The sequence below is a fragment of the Stegodyphus dumicola genome, chromosome 3 (genome assembly GCF_044657685.1).
Source record: "Stegodyphus dumicola isolate Sdum_Otavi_A_Nest chromosome 3, ASM4465768v1".
Lineage (NCBI taxonomy): Eukaryota > Metazoa > Arthropoda > Arachnida > Araneae > Eresidae > Stegodyphus > Stegodyphus dumicola.
The window spans coordinates 40,600,328-40,622,129 of NC_140770.1; the positions used below are offsets into that span (position 1 = coordinate 40,600,328).

The following is a 21,802-nucleotide window of genomic DNA, read 5'->3' on the forward strand; positions in this document are numbered from 1 at the left end:
CTCCATTCATAGATTTTTTCTGATATATTATTCATGCTGGCTTTTAATGTTTATGAAACTAATGTAAAGTTGGACTCCAAACCAATAAAATCTTTAAATCCTACTTCAGATTCTTGTCATAATGAAGATATTTTATTCAACACCCTTCACATTTTTCGTTTGAAATAACAGGGCAGGATTTTAAATATAGAAATTATATGAAATATTTTACTCCACTTGTTTCTAATCATTGATCGCATTTTAAATTTAAAATCTTTAATATAAGCATGCATGTTAGGGAATAGTTTAATCTTTCCTTGTAGCTCTTTATTAAAAACATTTAAATGGGCAGTTAAGTTAACAAGAAATGCTATATATGTTACCGATATACGATGGCCCACCAGGGCCCGAGCGGTAAAGTCGCTGAACACTTTTAGTTCGGTCCGTGGTTCGAATCTCAGTGAATGGGCTGGTTGCATGGATGATTTCGTATTCCTTAGTAAGTCCTCCACGAAAGCATAGGCTCGAGCCAGGCAAAACAGCCCTCGAGTGCTTTGCCACATTTAAAATAAACCACGTAAAGTCAATTCACGTGTTGTACGTGCCGTTGATTTTATTTCTCTCTGTCATGATTTTTTTTATTTAATTTATTAAACAGAAAAAATTTTAATACATTACTACCTCACCTTGTTATAGCAAATTATTATTATTATTTGAAAGACATATAAACTGTTCCTTAATATGTATAATTTTTTATACATAATTTTTCGTATCATGAAAAAAAATCAGGTTATTATTAGGAATCAGACGCATAATGAAGCTTTCACAGATCATCTGCACTGAAGCATATTTCTTTAAATGATAAACAATAAGATTCTCAGAATCTTTGCTTGTGTAGCGTTATTGTGTACATCTCAGACAGGTAATTGACGACAGTACAAGAAGCGTTAATTGTAACTGACGGCAGACATGACGGAAGACACGATTCACGATATTGTGATTGACGATAAACATATATGTAATTAATGATAGACATAATACTAGCAATACAAGCAAGCGAAGAGTACGTAGATTAAATATGGATATCGGTGAAGTTAGTTCCATCCTCCCCCAATTGGCTAGATAAGATTTTGAAGATCTTTTGATGTTATGTAAGTGTATGTGACTTGAGTATTGAACAAGAATCATATGCCATGGATAAACTTGAAATGATGCAATTCAGAAAGACTTTTAGGATAGACAGAAGAAATAACCTATATAAGAGGGAGACTTAACAGGCTATTACAAATTTAAATTAGAATTTGTTCTTACCTGTTCCTTTATCTTACATATACAGTGGCTCACATTTATTTATTTATTTTTTTTCAGTTTTATCTGCAAATATGATTACTAAATATTAGCGGACTGACGCATTTTCTTTCACGTATACTACTGAACATCAATTTCAAAACCTGCTTATTTTGAAATATATATATTTTTACGAAATGTCCAGGCGCAGTAAGATAGCTTCCCCGCAAAGCAGTTTTAGAGTTGCCATAAAATGGCAAAAAAACAGGGTTCCCACATTTGGCGAGAAATCGCCCATTTGGCGACAAAATTGGCGATGTATAATGAACGGATGGAGAACCTCCTGGAACGAGTTCTTACCGGTTTAGCAAAGAGTGTTCTTGAACACAAGCCGAAAGCTATATAAACCCTGCTGGTCCGCAGTCACTGTGTGTGTGTGTGTGCCTCGCCTAGCGAGCTGATAGAGAGTGCCTCGTCGAGAGGGCGAGTGAGTGTGTCTCGTCTAGAGTGCGAGTGTCTCATCTAATTAGTCCGTGCGGAGACGATCGAGTTGAAGCCGGCTAGCGAGTGCCGAGTGGGTCGTCGTGGGCACCAAAGGAGTCTCTTCGTGCATTGTCGAGAGAGCGTGTTGAGCTCCGGGAACGACTGAACCGAAGAGTCGGGAGCTGTGCTCTGTGTGTCTAGTGCATTGCGAGTTGCAGTGTGGAGAGTCTCGAGAGTACGCGGAGTTCCGAGAACGACCAAGCAGAGTCGAGAGCTGTACTCCGGTGGTTTGCAGTGAAGCTGTCTCCATCGTGATAGCCTGATAACCTGAAGGCTGTGTCGCTGATTGTTCCAGCGAGTGTTTGTAATAGATCTTCGACGACTGTAAAAGTGTTTTGGAGCTGTCCTGATTAATATTAGTAAATAAAAAAGTGTGTTTTGATACGTCATCAAGTGTCGTCGTTATTCACTCCAAATCTACGAACCCCGTACGAACGTGAAGGAAGAAAATAACGTAACAATATACGTATATATGTATTCAAGATGTTTTTGGTTGAAAAAAAATTATTTACAAACTTGTGAAAATGGACTTGCACAAGTATTCCGGCACTTCGAAAAACATTTTGTATTAAACATGAAAATAACGAGACAATCAATATTTTATTGAATATCCTTTAACTACAATTACACTTTTCATGCGCTTAGGCATGGATTCAACTAATTTTTTCGTAAAAGAATGCTCCATTTGCTCCATTGCTATCTAAGAATTGCTTACAGTAGAGCTTTCGAAGAAGTATCGTGTTTTCTTATTCTTTTCTCCAACTCATTCCATACATGTTCCATAGGATTTAAGTCTGAAGAATATGAGAAGTTTTGATAGTTTCAAGGCAGCTGTATAATAACCACAGCTGCAGATTTAGGATTGTACGTTTGTAAGGATCTTAAGTTTTACTAACGTTTATTTTATTTTAAATCTTTACTATCACTTCTTATTTTCTACTTCCGGCCAGAATTAAAAGCGTTAACTTATTTATGCAAAATTTGTCTGGCGAACGCCAAGTACTTAAGTTGTGGCTTTTTGCCAAGAGAGAGAGAGGAAAGAGTTAGTCGAAGCAGGCCGCTTACCTTAGAAGTTTTACTCAGTTGCTGGTTGCCTTCCAGGCCAGAGGTTTAATCCTCTTGATAATTTTAAACGTATTGTAGTGTTAACAGTTCTCTGTACTACATACGGCTTCCTGTTAATATAAGGCCAATCTTCCACGTTTATTTTTTCAAAGTTAAGTTAGCGTTTAGTTATATTTTTATATTCTTACGTTTAGACCACAAGTAGTGGGTCATTGTATTCCGAAGTACGGAACTTATTGTAAAGAGAGAAAAATAAAGGGTTTTGTATACCCTTCTTGTGTATCCTGTCTACTTCCCACAGTTATTGAACATAGCTTTAGTAAGCTCTCTGTTCCGAGTCAGGTCCTTGCATGTTTCCAAAGAAAGTAAGACGGAACATTGAACCTGATACGTTTAGGATCGCTATCCTGGTAGAACTTGAATGAATTTTACATTTCAAGCTCCCTTACAGATGCTTTTGGATTTTTATTAAAATATTTGTATTATATTAATCCATATTATTTCCTATTAACATATTTATATTATACTAATCTATATTATTTTCTGTTAACATATTTATATTATACTAATCCATATTATTTTCTGTAGACACTACACTTTTTTTATTCCAAAGACATCGAAAAACATTCATTCATGCGTCTACCGCCTTCTTTGTAATAGTTGGCAACAAAATTTTCGAATACAATTCTTAATTCGGCTTTTGCCACTTATTTGACCATCGAAATATTATTTTTTCTGTCTAACCCAAGTATAATAAGAATTGAATTTTCGGTTAACGTAACATTATTCTAGTATGATAAAGTTTAGCTTGCTGAAGAAGTTTCACAGCATAAATATCTTGCTTACTTTTTCGCAGAATATATCTGCAATTCCTTGTTGAAATTTTAGAATTTTCTTAAAGTAGATGCATTTCTAAGCATACATGCAAAACATTAGAGCTTTTTATTAAAAATTTTCTAAGATATACTTGGATTTACATATTGGCGCGTTTCTGAAATTTGTCGTCTTTGTTATAAGCAATATAATAACGCCAAATATTGGTTTATAGATTTTGACGGTACCTTTATTTTTCTGCGCATACACAATGAAAGAGAAAAGAAAATACACTCATGTCCAAAATTATCTTTACATACCCAAAAATGATGATATTCAATGAAATATCGAATCAATGTGATCCGTATTTGCAGGGAATGTGTGAAAACCAAGCCTGATTAGCATTATCCAATCAAAAGTAATCAAACGGTTTGTGATATGCAAATCTAGGCGTTACGTCATCCAAGGGTGAATCAAGCGCTTTGCGCAAACTGAATATTTGAGTGAATTTCTACAACATAGTGTTTGATTTCAGTGTGTAGGAACTCAAAGCGATTTGTTATGGCTTCGAAGTATCATTTGGAAGAATCTGTAAAGTGGCGAATTATCGGCCGTTTAGAAGCAGGGCAGTCAATCATGGAAACAGCCACATGTCTGAATATTTCAAGACAGACAGTCTCTAAGCTATTGAAACAGTTTCAAAATGATGGAAGTGTTGTAGGAGGCCTGGACAAGGTCGGAAACGAATGACAACTGCTTTTGAAGATCGGTATCTGGCATTAACTGCCCGTCGTAACAGAAAGGCTACTGCTCGCCAGTTAAGTTCAGAGCTTGCAGCCGCCACTGGAACTGTTGCATCACGGCAAACAATATACAGAAGGCTTAATGAAAAAGGCCTTTATGCCAGAAAGCCAAGGGTATGTGTTTTACTGTCTTCACAGAAAAAGAAGGATCGCTTTAATTGGTGTAAAGAACATCAAAACTGTACTGAACATCAACGGTCCCATGTTCTCTTTACTGATGAGTCGCGGTTTAGTTTAACTGGTGATTCTAAACGTGTTTACATCTGGAGGGAGTCAGGAACACGAAATGATCCCTCGAACATTGTGGAACGTGACCGTTTCGGTAGTGGAGGTGTGATGGTATGGGGTGGAATAATGATCGATGGACGTACGCCCCTACACGTGTTCAGCAGCGGATCTGTGACAGGCCAGATATATCGAGATGAGGTCTTAGATCCTTATGTAAGACTTTTCAGGGGTGCATATGGACCTGGCTTTTTATTTATGGATGATAATGCCCGTCCACATCGAGCAAACCTCGTTGACGAATTCCTTGAAAGTGAAGACATTAAGCGAATACCTCGGCCACCAAACTCTCCTGACCTTAACCCGATAGAGAACTTATGGGACTACCTCGGAAGAGCAATTGCACGTATACATCCTCCTCCTAGAGATGTAAATGCTCTGAAGACGGCATTGCTGGAAGAGTGGAGATTAATTCCCCAAACTGTGGTTAACAACGTTATTTCCAGCCTTAAAACACGTTGTGATATGTGTGTAGAAGTCAGGGGAGATCATATTCCATATTAAATTCGTAAGACTTAATTCTTTTTCTGAATCATTCCTTTTTCTCTTAACTCTCTTTGTCACACTTTATTATCATTTTTATTGTTTCATGCTACAATTTTACATCATATGAGGTGATCTTCAATTTTTTCTTTTGCATTTATGTGTCATCATGTTACATATGATTCCACGAAAATTCATTAAATTATAAGTCATAGTCTCTGAGAAATCCGTGAATTTATGCATGTAAACATAATTTTGGACATGAGTGTAGGTCACCATAAATTAAGAATTTTGCCAAGAGAATTATTCTTAGTGCAAACTGAAAAAAATGTGCCATGATAAATTTTTTAATTTCTCGGTAAGTTTCTCACCAAATCTTACAAAATTTAATATTTGGGCATAATTTGAATAGCAGAATCGAAATATGGTAAAAAACACATATGTCATTTCAGAAAAAAGACCAAATATCGGTCAGAATATCTATGTTACAACAATCGCTAACGTATAAAACTAAAAGTCGCGCTTTCCAGACATAAAAATTGCAAGTTGAATTTCGTTAATCGGCCCAGTAGAACAGGAGATATAGAACAGTTTCTTTTTTTTTTTTTTGTGTGTGTGTGTGTGTGTGTGCAGAGTGTACTTCTGTTGCTTAATTTAGTTGCTTATTATTCTCTTCAGTTTATTCAATCGATGACAATCCGATAGCCGTTTTAGCTTTTGTTATTATTATTACTATTGTTTTTTTTTCTTTCTCTAAAGAGCATATTCTGGAAAAATGGCACAGAACATATTGCTCTATGATTTGTATGAGATTACCTTGAAATTCGTACGAATTTCCAATAAAACTAGAACCAGTAAGACTGTTGTTCACAATTGATTTTATTGTTTGTTTATTAAAGCTAGACAATGACTTGCACAATAGTGCGAAAGAACAGATTTGTAAAGGAGTAAAGGCATTTACTCGCAGAAATTTCCTTCGCTTTCTGTTCGCGTGTAGCGGATGCTCTTCACAAATCGCGGGTTAAGAGCTTTTGTTTCTTCAAGTTGCCAACAACAGTTAAAAAAGATGGCAATTGATATTCAGCCTACAGGCATATCGCAGAGACTTTCTCACGGCAAAAGACCGGTTCGTCGTGGTTCGGAAGACGTTTACGGGGTCAGGGTTGCCATTTCCACAAATTGTTTTATACTCTTCGGAAGCTTTCGGTTTGCTTTTCCACCACTGTTCGTTCTTTTTATTATTATTTACCAGTTTTATTTATTTTCGATGTGCATGACAGCTAAGATTGGTGAAAGGAGTTTACGACACCGTGAAATGTACGGGTTTTGTTTGGTTGTTTTCGGGAAGAGTGTGTGAAAAATTCGATTTCTCTTTTCGTGTTCTATGACAATATTCGAAGATTGGATTCCCATTTCGCACTTCTGCGTAGTTTAAGTGAAGAAGAAAAGAAAAAAAGGGATTAAATAAATAATAAAAACAAGTACGATAAAAGTAAAATAATAATATGAATGAAATGTAGTCCCAGTGGATTCCAAAATACACTGCGGAGACTTTCTTGGGGTTGAAAATATGGACAAAGATTCTCACGATTTCGAAAAGAATGTTGTTTGCGATGCAATTAAAAAAAAAAAAAAAAAAAAAAAAAAATCTGAAAACATTAGATTACAGCATAATAACTCAAGGGAAAGAAAAATTTCAAAAATTAAAATGCATGATATATTTAAATATACAAAAAATAATAAAATATTTCCTTTCTTTTCTCAAAATAAAAGTAAAATCTATTGTTGCACTCTCATAAAATTTAATTTTTGCAGTTGAATAAAATTAAAATTCTTTACTGAAGAATTCCAATTTTAAAAGCGCCAGTGTTTTTTTCCGCGTTTCGTTTCATTAACGCAAAACGCTATAAAGAGAAAATTAGCAAACCATTAGGAAAGGATATTACTGTTTGAAAAAACTGAGATTAACATGTATATGCATATTGCTAGGTGCGTACGGGTTCGTATGAACTGAATGTACACAGAACCAATGGTAGGTAAAATTTATTTTAAAATTATTGACTGACTGATAGAATTTATTTTCCCAAAAGGAAATAGTCTTCCCCGGTCCGCCGAGAAATTTCCAGTACAATCGATTCCTCAAAATTGCTGGAAGGCATACACAGTTAAAGTTACATAGAAACAGATACACTTACTGTTACATACGGATGGACCAATTAGAGTTACACAGCTATATGGCCAAAATGTAGCAAATTTTGGCGACTTCTGGCGATTTCTCGCCAAATGTGGTGACAAAATTAGTCGCTAAAATCATCATCAGTTTGGTACATGGTGGAGTGGAACGGTCCGAATGCGTAACAAAATTTCATATTGGAAGAGTCATATTGGTATTATTGGTAACGAGTTAGCAGATAGATTGGCAAAGGCTGCCACTGGAAATTAAATTATTTTGAAGTAAATACTTCCTTTGACAGTTGGAAATCTTTGTTGGAAAGAAAAAGTTTGACTCTATGGCAAGCAAAGTGGAACGACCCAGATTCTAAAGGAAGATTAACTTACAATTTAATCTCAACAGTAAGTGAGAGAAGACGCCCAAGTGACAAGTATCTAAACCAAGCTTTAACTAATCATGGACACTTTCCCTTTTATTATAATAGGTTTTCGATTAAAAATTGTGCCTGTCTATGTGGCATGAGTAATGTCGATATTGAGCACCTGTCGTTTAGATGCTTTTCTATGAAAAATATTGTTCTAAGATTTATTCCAGATATTGCTAAATTCAATACTCTAAAGGATCTAAGTAAAAATACAGTGACTAAATTGAAATTGTCAAATTTCATAAAATATGTATCTGTAAATGAAATGAATTTATATATTGTTTGTGTTTAAAATTTCCCTGTCTGTTTAAAGGAAAACTAGAATGTTTATAATATTATGTTATTTTATTTCTTTGTATATTAAGTAACATATTTTTATACATGCAAGTAACATGTGTTATATTTTACAAAGTATGTAATAATGTGCTTTTGTTGGTGTAGCTGGTAAATATCACCAGCTCCTAGACTTTAAGTTCATATTTTAGTTGTTTATTCTATTTTAAGTTATTTTAGGTAGTAAGGTGGTAGTTCTACTGCTTAATGGGGCTGATTTAGGCCTTGTTTTTGATCTCAATGTTTCTTTAATTAAATAGCTCCACTAAGCACAGTTAAGCCTCTAATGGCGGTACAAGAAGTCCAACCAGTCATATGTTTCTATGTATATATGCCTATAGATATTGGGGGTGGAAGCTGAATTTTAAATTTTACACTGGCGTGTTCCATTGGATGATTTAATATATATATATATACCGTGTCTCACAAAAGTGATGGGACACTTGGGCTTTACAAAAGGAAACTGTAGTAAAATAAATAAAAGAAACGTGTAAAAATTTTTTTGGGTGTGTTTCATACTTAAATTTAGTAACAATTATTACATAATATACATTTTCTCAAAATATTAAAATAATAATTTAATAAAAATACAATTGTTTAGAACGGAGCAAAAAATGGCTCACATAAGTGATGGGACACTTACTTTTCCATCAAATATTTATCCAAAAATTTTCCTTTTTAAAAGGTTTTAGTATTTTGTTGGATATACTTTTACTTTTAAAACATGATTTAATCTTCTTGGGATGGATTCGACTAATTTTTTTGTGATTTCTAGAGTAATTTTACCCCATTCTTCTTGAAGCACCGATTTTAATTGTTGTTTTGAAGAAATGGTGTGTTTGCGAATTCTTGATTCCAATTCTTGCCAAATATTCTCTATGGGATTTAAGTCTGGAGATTGTGGTCGTGTTTTTATTATTTCAGGATAGTTATACAGCAGCCAGAGTCTAACGTTCAAAGCAGTCTGCTTGGGGTCATTGTCCTGGTAGAATTTAAAATCGTTATGAAGGTTCAATTTTCGTGCTGAAGTTTTCAAATTTTGATTTAAAATGTCAATATACTTGTACTGATCCATTATACTGTCAATAAAAACAAGATTACCAACTCCAGCGGACGACATACACACCCATACCATAACTCCTCCTCCACCATGTTTTACTGTTGGCCCCAAGTCCTGTTTGCGAAATTCTTCCCTGGGTTTTCTCCACATCAAGATTCTACCGTCAGAACCAAATATATTAAATTTACTCTCATCAGCAAATATAACTTCATTTCAGTAATCAGAATTCTTATTTATGTTGGATTTTGCGAAAGCCAGTCTGAGTTTTCTATTCTTTTCACTTACGAAGAATTTTTTCCTGGCTGCTCTACCGTTATATCCAGCAAGTCGAATTACTCTTCTAATAGTCTCAGGATTAACAATTACTCCATATAATGCTTGTAAATCAGCAGCAACTGTAGGAGCACTCATTCTTGGATTTTTTTTTAATATTTCGAACGATAATTCGCTTTATTCCATTGGTTAACTTTGATGGTCGGCCAGATCTTCTTTTATCCTGAATCATATGATTCTTTTTATATCGTTTAATGATACTGAAAACTGTTGAATGACTCAAGTTAACTGTTTCAGCAGTTTTTCTAATAGATTTTCCACGTTCAATATGCAAATTAATAACTAATTTTCGAATTTCAGGCAAGGTTTCTTTTCGTTTAGCATTCATGGCTGCACAAAGCTAAAAAACACAAAAATTCAAAAACAAACTGGAGTGAAATACTCCAGACGATTTTATAAATTATTGCCAATTGCTTTTGAGTAAAAATATAAACCCCAAAAAATATTTTTATTGTAGTACGTAGTAGTACGTATCTAATGGTCATTGTAGTACGTATCTAATGGCGTCCCATCACATATGTGAGCCATTTTTTGCTCCGTTCTAAACAATTGTATTTTTATTAAAGTAATATTTTAATATTATGAGAAAATGTATGTTATTTAAGAATTGTTATTAAATTTAAGCATGAAACACACCCACAAAAAATGTTTACATGTTCTTTTAATTTATTTTATTACAGTTTCCTTTTGTAAAGCACAAGTGTCCCATCACTTTTGTGAGACACTGTATATATATATCTATATTATTATTATAAGGAAAGTTGTAAAAACAATACAAAAAAGACCAATTTTGGTCAAAAGTTTTATGAAAACTATATTTAATTGAAGATGTTTCTGATGCCACAAATTACTACAGAATCGTTTTATTTTCAGTCTACGTTTTGGGTGATCAAAATATATTTATAAGCCATTTGTAGACCTAGATTATATTTCAATCATTTCTTCCCGCCATAATAGTCTGCCCCTAAACTATTGAACAAGTAACGGATAGATAAGCAGAAAATTACGATTGCTACTTCAAAATATATCTAAATACACCTATACAGTTTCTTTCCTGTACGGAAGAAAACAATACATGAAAGAAATCAAAATGCGCACTAGAATAACTGATACGAAAACAATATATGGAGGAAATTATAATATATAATATAGCCGGTATTAAGAAAATGCCCATGGATCATTAAACATCTGCAACATTTTCTATCCACTAGTTATTACTACTTTGCAGGTGAAAGGGAACGTTGATTAGTCGACATAAACCACGTGGCCTATCACAGCCAAACGACGTACATTATTCTTAAATAATAGAGCATGCATACGAATTATTAATAACTAGTGACTTCATACACAAAGTTGATTCATCATCGTGAAGAATTTATCAACATACTATGATGCTATTAATATAATTGCCAGTCTATATTAAGTAAGAAGAGATTACAAATTATGTATGTATTACTGAAGTTGTTACTGTAACATTTATATTAGCCAATCACATGCATGCTAGGATAAATTTAACTGCAGGCAGAAAATAAATTGTCTATGAAATGTTGAACTTTTCGTTTCTAAATGTTCTGTATTTATAACATATTTAAATATTATAATGTATACAAACTTTAATTTTTTAATTAAATCGTAAAGCTGTTCACTAGTCACGTTTTATATATTTTAATATTTAATTAAATTAAATATTAAAATATATAAAACTTATATATTTTAATTTAATTAAAATATTAAATTTCCCTTAAATTTCCCTTAAGTGTATCAAGTAATTTATAATTAATATGCAATTTAACATTTGTTACGAAATGCAATATGATGATAAATAACTTAAAATAAATAATGATATCAGATTAAAGGATATTAAAATTTAGTTTAAAGGGCTTCATTTTTATTAGCTAAAAAATCTTTCCCCCACACCCAAAAAATCTGTGTGTGTTTGCTACATTACGCATTTCAACTCATATAAATAATTCGGCCTTTTTTTTTAACTTATATATGAAATGAATGATAAACTTGAATGAATGACATTGAAAAATACAATATGAAAAACTTGAGTATATTACAGATTGCTCAAAGGAAAAAGTAAATTACTACATAAAAATGTTTTTAAAGTTTACGTAAAAATATCTGAATATTCTTTTTTTTTCAAATAAAAGTAAAATCTGCAGTTGCCACCTTATAAAACTAAATCGTTATACTGAATAATTAAATTCAACGGAAAAAATAATTTCTCTTTAAAAAGGGTCCATTTGTTTATCCATTCTTAATTCCAGGGTAAAGTGAAAAATATCAAAACATTAAAAAACTTAAGAGCCGTGGGGGAAAATTACAAAATATGTTATATTAAATAGGCTTAGGATCTGTATGTTACTTTGAAATTTCATCATAATGCATCAGAATGCTTCTAAATATACTACATACTGTTACGAAATGTCCAGGCGCGGTGAGATGGCTTCCCCGCAAAGCAGTTTTAGGGTTGTCATAAAATGGCAAGGGAACACAGGGTTGCTACATTTGGCGAGAAATCGCCCATTTGGCGAAAAAAATTCCGTGTGCCATGGACGGATGGAGAACCTTCTGGAACGAATTCTTACCGGTTTAGCCCAAAATGTTCTCGAACACAAGCCAAAAGCTATATAAACCCTGCTGGTCCGCAGTCAGTGAGTGTGTGTGCCTCATCTAGCGAGCTGATAGTCAGTCATTGAGCGAATATCTCGAAGTCTAGCGCCGAGTTGGCCGTCGAGTGCATCGGGAGAGTCTTTTAGTGCATCGCGAGTTGTAGCGTGGAGATTCTCGAGAGTACGTGGAGTTCCGAGAACGACCAAGCAGAGTCGAGAGCTGTATTCTAGTGCTTTGCCGTGAAGCTGTCTCCACCGTGATAGCCTGATAACCTAGAGGCTGTGTCGCTGAGCGTGTCAGCGTGTTTATAGTAGATCTTCGACGACTGTAAAAATGTGCTTTGGAGCTGTCCTGACAATACTGGCTAATAAAGTGTGTTTCGATACTTCATCAAGTGTCGTCGTTATTCACTCCAAATCTACGAACCCCGTACGAACGTGAAGGAAGGAAATAACGTAACAACTGGTGTCAGGAAGAGAAAAACGCAACAATACTTACGTAATACAGCATACAATATTACATTTGTCTATTAACCTCTAATATTGCTAAGATATAATGGCTTTTTAAATAACTTAAAGCTACATTAAGAAATAAATTTTTATAATATCAAAGACAAATAAAAGTTCTGTAATTTTATTCATCGTCAATTGGCAATAATGTTAAAAGTAATTCCAACGCTAACTGAAAATATATCTGAAGTGTATTAAAACCTATCTGAAGTGTATTAAATTACTATTAATATAGCTTCAATCTTTGTAATCCCATGGGATTCTGTACCGATAACGTAACATATGATAGCAGTCACATCTTTTATTAATTACAGTAACAATGTAAATTTTCCTAAAATTATCACTTAGGTATACTGCAATAAAATGTATTTTACTTTATGTGATTTAAATATATTATTAAATATAAAAAAGGATTTACATTACTGAGAACTGTGTTTATTGCTCTTGAAACATTTAGGTTATTAAGCAACTACAAATTGTTTAAATCTGAAGCACTTTGAGAAGTGGATATGATCGATGTTGCAGAGAAGATAAATTTAAAATTTTGTATTCCGGAATGAAGCAAAATTTGCTGAGGCGAGTGCATATGCATGATAGCGTTATGTGGTATAATAATTTGGAAAATGCAGAAAGATTTAATAAAAACTTCTTATGAACGTTTCTAATAGGGTAAAAATAATAGAAGGTTTCAAAGATTAAAAAGCTTTAACATGTCCCGCGTGAAGTTGACAAAAATGGCAGCCCTTCACAAATTTATTCTTCTTATTTAACCACCTCTAAAATAAAGATCTAACGCTCGTCTGGTAGAGTCAGTAAGCAGAATTTAATATTTGCATCTCTGACGTTTCCTGTTCTCTACTTGATTCGGTTTATTGTTTACCGTTCTCGCGGGAATTGCTTAGAGCTTACGTTTTCCGGGAAAAGAGCAATTTTCTCGAGTACGGCATAAATATTCTTATTCACTATCGTTAATGTCTTTTTTATTTAACAAATCTGGCAACACAGAAGACACGAACTGAAAGAAAACAAGTGGCAGCATGTCACAACAAGCTTTAGCATAACTGACACGACCACCAGTTGAACTGTGATTAAATGCAGGTAATAAGAAATTTCCATTCGCTTTTGAAAATTCTTTCCTTCGTTTTTATTTTCCCTACTTTCACAGCAGCAAATAAAACCTGCATGGAAATTTATAAATTTCACGTTTAACCATTTTAGAATTAACAATTAAAAATTTGCAGTTTGATTCTTCAAATTCCATGCTAACACATGAAGGCGAGTTCGTTTAATTACTGGCCGTGATATATCAACGTAAATTTTTAAAAAAATAGCGGAAGGTTTTAAAACTAAGGATAACTTCTGCGACTGGAGAAAATTTTTGCCATTCACTAAACAGTTAAAATTCCTCATTAAAATTTATTCTTTGCCCTGCTACTCTCTTTAAGTAAGACAATTTTTTCTTAATAAAGTTTACACTTTTTAAAGAGTTATTTTTCTAAAATACAATAAGCGAATTCCTATGATCAGAATCATTTTGTAAATGACATTCAGGTATGGGGAAAAAAAAACTACATAATCTATTTGTTGTTAAAGAATTTTATAATTATCATAATAATATTTTTCGATGCAGACGATAGTTTAAGTTAAGGCAATTTAGAGAGAAATTTTGTAATACAAAACATCGAGACCTCTTGTATTAATGTAATACATATTAATAATATTCGTTGCAAAATATCATTAAGCCATACAAACTTTTTTATTGATTTATTTTGTTGCATAATGTATTTTTCAATTTAAAAGACTAATAAATGTATCTTAGAAAGTTATGAATCATCTAAGAAGTAAATAAACGAAAAATGAAAGCTAAAATGTCAATTGCTCTTTTTATTTTTCCTGTAATTTGAGTAAGATTTCCTGCAAAATTACAATTGTAGCTTAAACTGATAAATCTTGAAATTCACGAAATATTTAACAAAAAATGTCTGAATTATTTAAATGAAATTTTCTATCTGGTTACTTCTTCATTCAAAGTAAAACATATTTCGAAAGAAAAGTAGTTTTCATGAAATCACTTTCATTACTCTTGCTCTAAATCTCTAAAAGGCAAAGTTCAGGAAGAACATCGAATTTTGTTAAATTAAATCTACATTGTGATTTTAGGTATGTGGGTGATACATTAATCATTCGGTCGTGATAAACTGGATGAATTTTTATTGCACGCTTATAACATTAATGCTAAAATAGACTTTAAGGAAGCATGATATAATAAATTTGTCTTTTCCAGATGTCCTAGTTTGTAAGTAAAAGAAGAATACTTATGACTTGTTTCTGTCAAAGAAATCAAGCTATGCTAGTAAGTATCTTTGAGTAAGAATTAATGTATCTTTCCGAAGACAAACAATAAACCATGAAGATTAAATCAAGGAAATAAAGCAACCCGGAAACTAAATCAGTGTCAATCAAGAAGTCAGATTGTTTAATATTAACTAATACAGTAAAGTAAAAGAGAGAGAGTTTGTAGAAAATTTGCTAACAATATAACAATATAATGAAAAAAACCCTTATTCAAAATATTTTAAATTACAGTGAAGCAATTTTTAAATTACATACAAGCGGATTTTACCATTAAATAAAAATAAAGCCTGATTTTTAATACCTGAGAAAATTTACAGCCTTATTTTCGGCAATTGATTCATTTATTTCTTAAATTATTTTTTTAATTAAAAAAAAACAGTAAAAGTAAAAAGAATGAAAAAAATTCTTTGGTTAAATCACTACACATAAGTTTTAATTTATTTTTGTTGTAAATAAAAGCCACATAGACAGACATAAGACCAAATCAGCATAAGACAAAAATTTATTATTTATAATCAAGTTTTTCCTCAATTGAAATTTCCTCGCTTTTTTACTGCTTGATTTGCGGATCAGAAATATGGCTTTAACATTTAAATAAAGGAAGATTTATTCAAACTGGCCTCTTTCTTTGAGAAAGAACTAGATTGAATCAATCTTTATTTATAAAAAATTATTCCATTTTTAATTTATCAATTTATTATTGCCTTAAAATTTATACTTGCTTACTTTTGTACTATTAAGAAGTTTTTTTAGTATTTTTGACTAAGTTTTAAATAATTATTTAATTCTTGCCTTGATGTCTACATATTTGTATTTTTTGGCTGTTTCGTTTTAGGAGGGGGAAAAATTTATTTCATGATCGTAAAGATTTTTTTTATTTTAATTGTTGTATTTGCTCAAAATCAATTATTATTTTTGGAATTTCAATAATTTGTTAAATTAAATTAAATTTTCATCATACTGATTAGATTTTATTTTAATGAAGAAAACAGTGTATTCTTGAAGTAAAGGTAGAAGCTTTGCTGTTGAATAATTATGTAGATTCTGACAAAAATCTGTTTTATGTATGCCATAAAATAATACAACAGCTCCTAACTAATGCTGTTAAGAAGTCCAAATAAAATTTCTTTTTAAATGATTAACGTTTTCGCTAACGAGAACGTTTTTATAATAATATTGAAGTCAATGGAAGATATCTACTGGCAACGTCGTATTTATGACGGACAAGATTTTATCATTAACTATAACGATTCGGAAATGTTATAGTTAGAAACAAATACTTGAATAATAATCAATTGCAGTCAGTAACAATTCTCACTATAATGATTTATTTGTGTTTACAGACATAAAAATAATTAAAAAAAAATTGGAAAGGTTTCAGATTTTAAATTACGTCCAAAGGGGCGTTTTTTAAACAAGCAATATCGCAAAATAATTGTAAAATGAGCCTATCTTTGGAATTTCCGATACAGAGTCTCACGCGTTGGAGATAAAAATGTTTTTTTCCTCGTACAGTGATGCCATTGCTCGCTTTGAAATCGTTTAGTTTTTTAATCAAAAATTCGTTGAAGTGTTACAAAATATGAAATCGATTATAAAAAAAATTTCAAATTCAAATTAGGGTTTCCACATGCCTATATTCTATGGAAGGTTACGTTATTCAAGTTTTGATGGCTCTATGTACCGTTGTTTTATCACAATTTGAGAAACATACATACAATTATGCAGATTCTTCATTATTTAATTTCTTTAAATATAATACAGGGCGATAGTATTTGGTGGCAACAATTTGAAAAGTGAAACAACGCTTATCGTAAATCGACGCAAGATGCCCAAACGAAATTAATAGTTCTAGGGCAAATTGCCCCTTTGGACTAATAACAATAATAATAAGCGAAATACTACTTTCTAACCTACATTGAAGGCTTGACTGCAACATTTTGTTGATCTACAAAAAGAAAGCTACAAGATTAATAATTAACTGTTATAAAGGAAATATTTTGTTAAATAAAATTGCAAGATTGTAATAACTGATGGAAAAGTACAAACTGATTATTTCGTTTTAAATTAAAATTAATTTCTTACAAAATTTTCCCAAACGCATTGCCTAAAATTGCTTATAAGTTGCATGAATTAAATCTCTTATAGAAGCAGAAAAGCGGATAACTATTCGCATGCGTAGGTACATATTCATAGTCGGAAGTCAGTCATTCATATTCGGCGGATTCTTAGATGTTTATTTGTAAATTAGAATTGATTAGAGACACAGTAACTTGTGTCGGCTACTGCCCAGACAGAGTCTGACTTCCTCAGTTTCGTTAAATATCGTGCTATCATTTTTAGCGATAAATTTGTATTCTATTTTCTTTACAAAAGCTGTGTTATCACAAAGAATGGACGCGATTCATGACCTAATTCTGCCTCCCAGAATAGAATAGATAGGCAAGAGTTGTGTGAGAGTCTCAGGCCTTGGTAGCGACCTCATGACCCCTGGAAGAAAAAAAGGGTCCGATAATGCAATTAGACATAATTAAGCAGAGAGACCAAACGCTGTCTCCTTTTAGACGCTTTTTACTCTTCTGCCTTGTTTTTTTCTTAATCCAAGTCTTCAAAGCTAATATTCTATGACTTTCTGAGAGTTTGCCGTAAGGAATAATTTATCGCTCGTTTTGGCACATTGTTTGAGCAACAAAATATTTTTATTTGTAGGGATTTATTTTTTAACTACTCTATAAAAGTGCACTCTGGTTCAAAGTCCTGTAGTGTTAAGTAAACTTATTTTCTCATCTATCGTTCTTGTTCTTTTTTTTTTTTTTTTTTTTAATACCTCAAAGAGCTGTTACTGTTTTCAGTTTTGGTGAAAGCGCGTGTGATGCAAACACACGCTATTGCCAAACGGCGATAAATAAAATTGCTCATTTATCTTAGCGCGTCGCTCGCCATTCTCATCCCCATGAATGATAAAATTATGAAGAATATTTAAGGTGAGGTTCTATATAGGATACCATGAAGCACTGGTAAGAGCTGAAAACCAGTATAATTATGTAAGCATCCAATATTATTATTATTTAGATGTTTCGCCTTAAGGTACTACACGGAAGGGAGGGATGCATTCGTGGAGTACTTTCTAAGGGAAATTGGCTCATGTTTAACACGCTACACATGGGGAAAAACCACGACTACGTTCTACTAGCTGTTTGAATCCTGAATTCTTGCCGCCGAAGTTTAATATCATACCAGTGTAGGTTTCTGAGTCAACCTGATAGGATTAAATTAATTTGCGTAGTCTTTAACTACTAGCTCATCTCTTAAATTTAGTTTGTTACTATATCTTTAGTTTTATCACCACATATGGATAGTGGATTTTGTAAGTACATAAAACCATGCCATCCGTAAAGAAGTGAGTTCAATAAAAGAGTTTTTATACCCTTACCTTGTTGTAGTCTTCTTCTAGTTTTAGCAAGAAGTCGCTTAAAAAGGATTTCAAGGAGGTCTAGTAGTAGTATATGTTAGTCAAGAAGACTAGAAGACTGGATCTTATATCTTGATAGTTAAATATGCCAAATTTTTTGGAAAACACATGAACTTTTTGTATATATGCACTTAACATTGCGAGATGCGTAAACTGAAATTTAAATACTTTTATTAAAAGCTTTTATCTAGTTCACTCACGGCGTTTCATAGTAGAATTTTGTCACCGATTTTTAGCTTATTTCCTGATAAGTTATCGAATTCAAATTTTGTATATGACTGTTTTTCGAAGGCAATGCAACACTGTGAAATTGTGTTTTCGAAATTCGATTCAGATTTTTAAAAATTTTTTTTAAAGATGTTTAAACGATTTTTCGCTTATATCTTGGTTTAACGAACAAACTAAGCATATCAGATTTTACTGTTTGCACCATTGAATAAAGCGGAAAAAAATCTTTCCAATGAAACGTATATGAAAATTGTAACTTAATTTCTTAGTTTTGCGAGAATTTTTGAAAATCGCTTAATTATTTACAGTATTTGACGTTTATGATTTAAAATGCCAAAATCTAAAAATGTATCGGATATCAAGTTTCGAAATTTTTACAAATTATAAAATAAACCGCTCTCTTTTAAAACAATAATAATAATAATAAACTAGTTGAACGATTTTTTACATTAAAAAAAATATTGCAGTTTGAAGCAGACGAGCTAAAAAAAAGCCTTTTTCGCCGAAAAACTGCTTTTACGTTTGCCATCTTGGCGCACATAATGACGAACTGGCAATATTCGTTTTTCATTTTAGCTTTAAATAACATGCTGGTTGTAATATCCAGTTTCCAAAACTTCACAATTTTCTTTTAATTTATGCTTGTGTTTTAATAATGAATAAAAATTTCATCAGTGATAACGTAATATAGACCAAAAACCAAAAAGAAAAAATACGATTAAAAAAAAGTTTTTATACCTAAGCTTTTATTTAAAATGGATATGATAATTAATGCACTAAAAGGAGAAAAATAATTTATAATATAGTTTAATGGGAATTATAAATTAAATGACATAATTCATCTATAATTTTATATCGTGAATCATGAAAGCGTGGGGCATCTAAATTAAGAAACCATTACCTTTTAAAATTTAATATTAATTTAATTGCATTCACGGGCGCCCCATATCGCCATGGGCGTTATTGTATTCATGTGCCCCCCATGCTTATTTATTGTTGAATTTATTTAAAATTTTAGAATTCTATTATTTAAATTATTATTCCTAATAAATCAAATGATAAATTATTTTTCTCCATTTAGTGCATTAGTTATCATATGTATTTTAAATAAAAGCTTCTTTATATAAACTTTTTTTAATTGTATTTTATTTTTCCATTGCTACTAGAACTTAAGAAAAATAAAATAAAGCAAAACAAACAAACTCCTCGCTTAAAAGCATAAAGTGAGCAGCGGAGATAAGAAAATTGAAATATCATCCTCTACACACACTCACAATAAATAACTCACATTTCGTGGTTTTATACTATTTGCATTCCTTTCCAAACTTGAAGGGAAGTGCAGCAATTATGACTCCTTCAATTATAAGCTTCGCGTCCGACTGGCTCGACCAACAGTTGTGATAAATTGGGAGCGATTTCCGGTTCTTCGCGCACCAGAAGACCGGATATTCATGTCGGAAGACACGTGTTCCCCCTGGTTACGGGGGTGCTGAAATTGCAGTTTGCGTGACGATGAGTGACTGACGTAATATTTTGACTAAATAGTATTGACCTTGTGAAAGAGGAAAAACAAGCGAAAGTGCAAACCATGCCCCCCCCCCCCAAATAAGACTTATTCTTGAACTCCAAAAATTTATAATGTAAGTGGTGCATGCGTGAATGCTTTAAAGCAACTCTGATATTAGTCAGGGATCTTAAATTAGACCGTCTCCGTTTTTGAATGAGATTATACTTTCAGTCAGAAAGCAACGCAACCCATAATAAGATTAGTTCCGGTTCTCTTTTTAATACTAAATCGTGATATTAACAAAAAAAGAAAAAAAAAAGAAAAAAAAAAAAAGAAAAGTATTTTTTATTGCAATCCTTTCTTTATCAGTACTTAAAACTGATACTTATTCCAGGTACTGAATGGAAGTTTCACTTTCTGTAGGAAGTGCAAATTACGCAGGCAAACGTGAACGAACAGCTGTGGATGGAAATCTCTATGTCGGAATGCGATCTTTTCAAGAGGAATTTTAATAGGTTGTACCAGTCAAGAAAGCTTGGACCGTGTTTATTTAATCGAGAAGGCTCAAATGGATTAACCAGCAAAATAAAGATGCTATATCTGAACGCATTGTTGTATATTGTTAAAAATACGTACTTCGTTTTTCCTCCTCCTGATCACGTTTTGTTATCGTTAATTTACTCAACTTATTTGTTTTATTACTTTATTTGATTTTTATCATGTTTTTAAGTTTATTATTAATTAATTTTGATATTTAATTTAATTTTTGTGATATTTCAATTCAATTTTTACCTATTTATCATTTATTTAACATCATTTTAAATAATTTTTTACCTGTACATGTCATTTGATCTTAATTATACGTTACTTACTGTTTTATAATTTATTTATTTATTTATTTTTCACTGCTTCTGGCGATCTTCCATAGGCTCAGGGATTTCTAATTTTAGACAAAAGATCTCCGATTACTTGAATTGAAAATTTAGTGCAAATAGATTATAATACAAATTTATGCTAACTTTTCTTGACGAATCGAACGTTTTTAACTGGAAATATTCCATAAACTGAAGTTTCCTCGTAAGATGCTGCAACTATTTTCTGTGTGCTTTTATTTTGATCAGTATTCAATTATTTTGACGTTAGAAACATCCTTAGCGGATGCTTTCAGAATTTTTGGAGCATTACATTATGCTATCATCCATTATTATCTACTCATGTTGGCAAATGGCTGCCACTGAACTAGGAACATTGAACTGGGCCACTCTATTGAACTGTCACATGTAACTTTAAATTCAGTTTTGATGTTACAAACACTTTTTTGCACAGTTCTTCCAAAATTTTTCGATTATTACAATACGGTATCGTGCATGTGACTTGCCAAATGTCACTGAGTAAAACATGACAATCTATCTTTTCTTATATGCGGTCTTAGGAATGGCAAGTTCTCAAGAGCGTTACCAGTTGGCTAAGCATTTTTTTATCATTCAGATTAGAGCTTCTCACTCTTTTTGTACTAAAATGAACGTTGAGA

The 21,802-nt window shown here is 32.2% G+C and overlaps 1 protein-coding gene and 1 long non-coding RNA gene across 8 annotated transcripts in view; one reads left to right on the top strand and one right to left on the bottom strand.

Annotated features, from left to right (window-relative positions):
* Traf4 (TNF receptor associated factor 4) overlaps positions 1-21,802 on the bottom strand; it is a 491,235-nt gene that overhangs the window by 120,555 nt on the left and 348,878 nt on the right. The gene's annotated exons all lie outside the window — the stretch shown is intronic.
* LOC118182806 (uncharacterized) overlaps positions 13,734-21,802 on the top strand; it is a 29,852-nt gene continuing 21,783 nt past the window's right edge. The window contains exons 1-3 of one of the 2 annotated variants that reach the window (XR_004757122.2): positions 13,734-13,807; positions 14,994-15,062; positions 20,666-20,786. This is a non-coding gene — a long non-coding RNA (uncharacterized LOC118182806). The remainder of the gene's footprint in view (positions 13,808-14,993; positions 15,063-20,665; positions 20,787-21,802) is intronic. The other variant, XR_015039974.1, reaches the window with a different exon arrangement.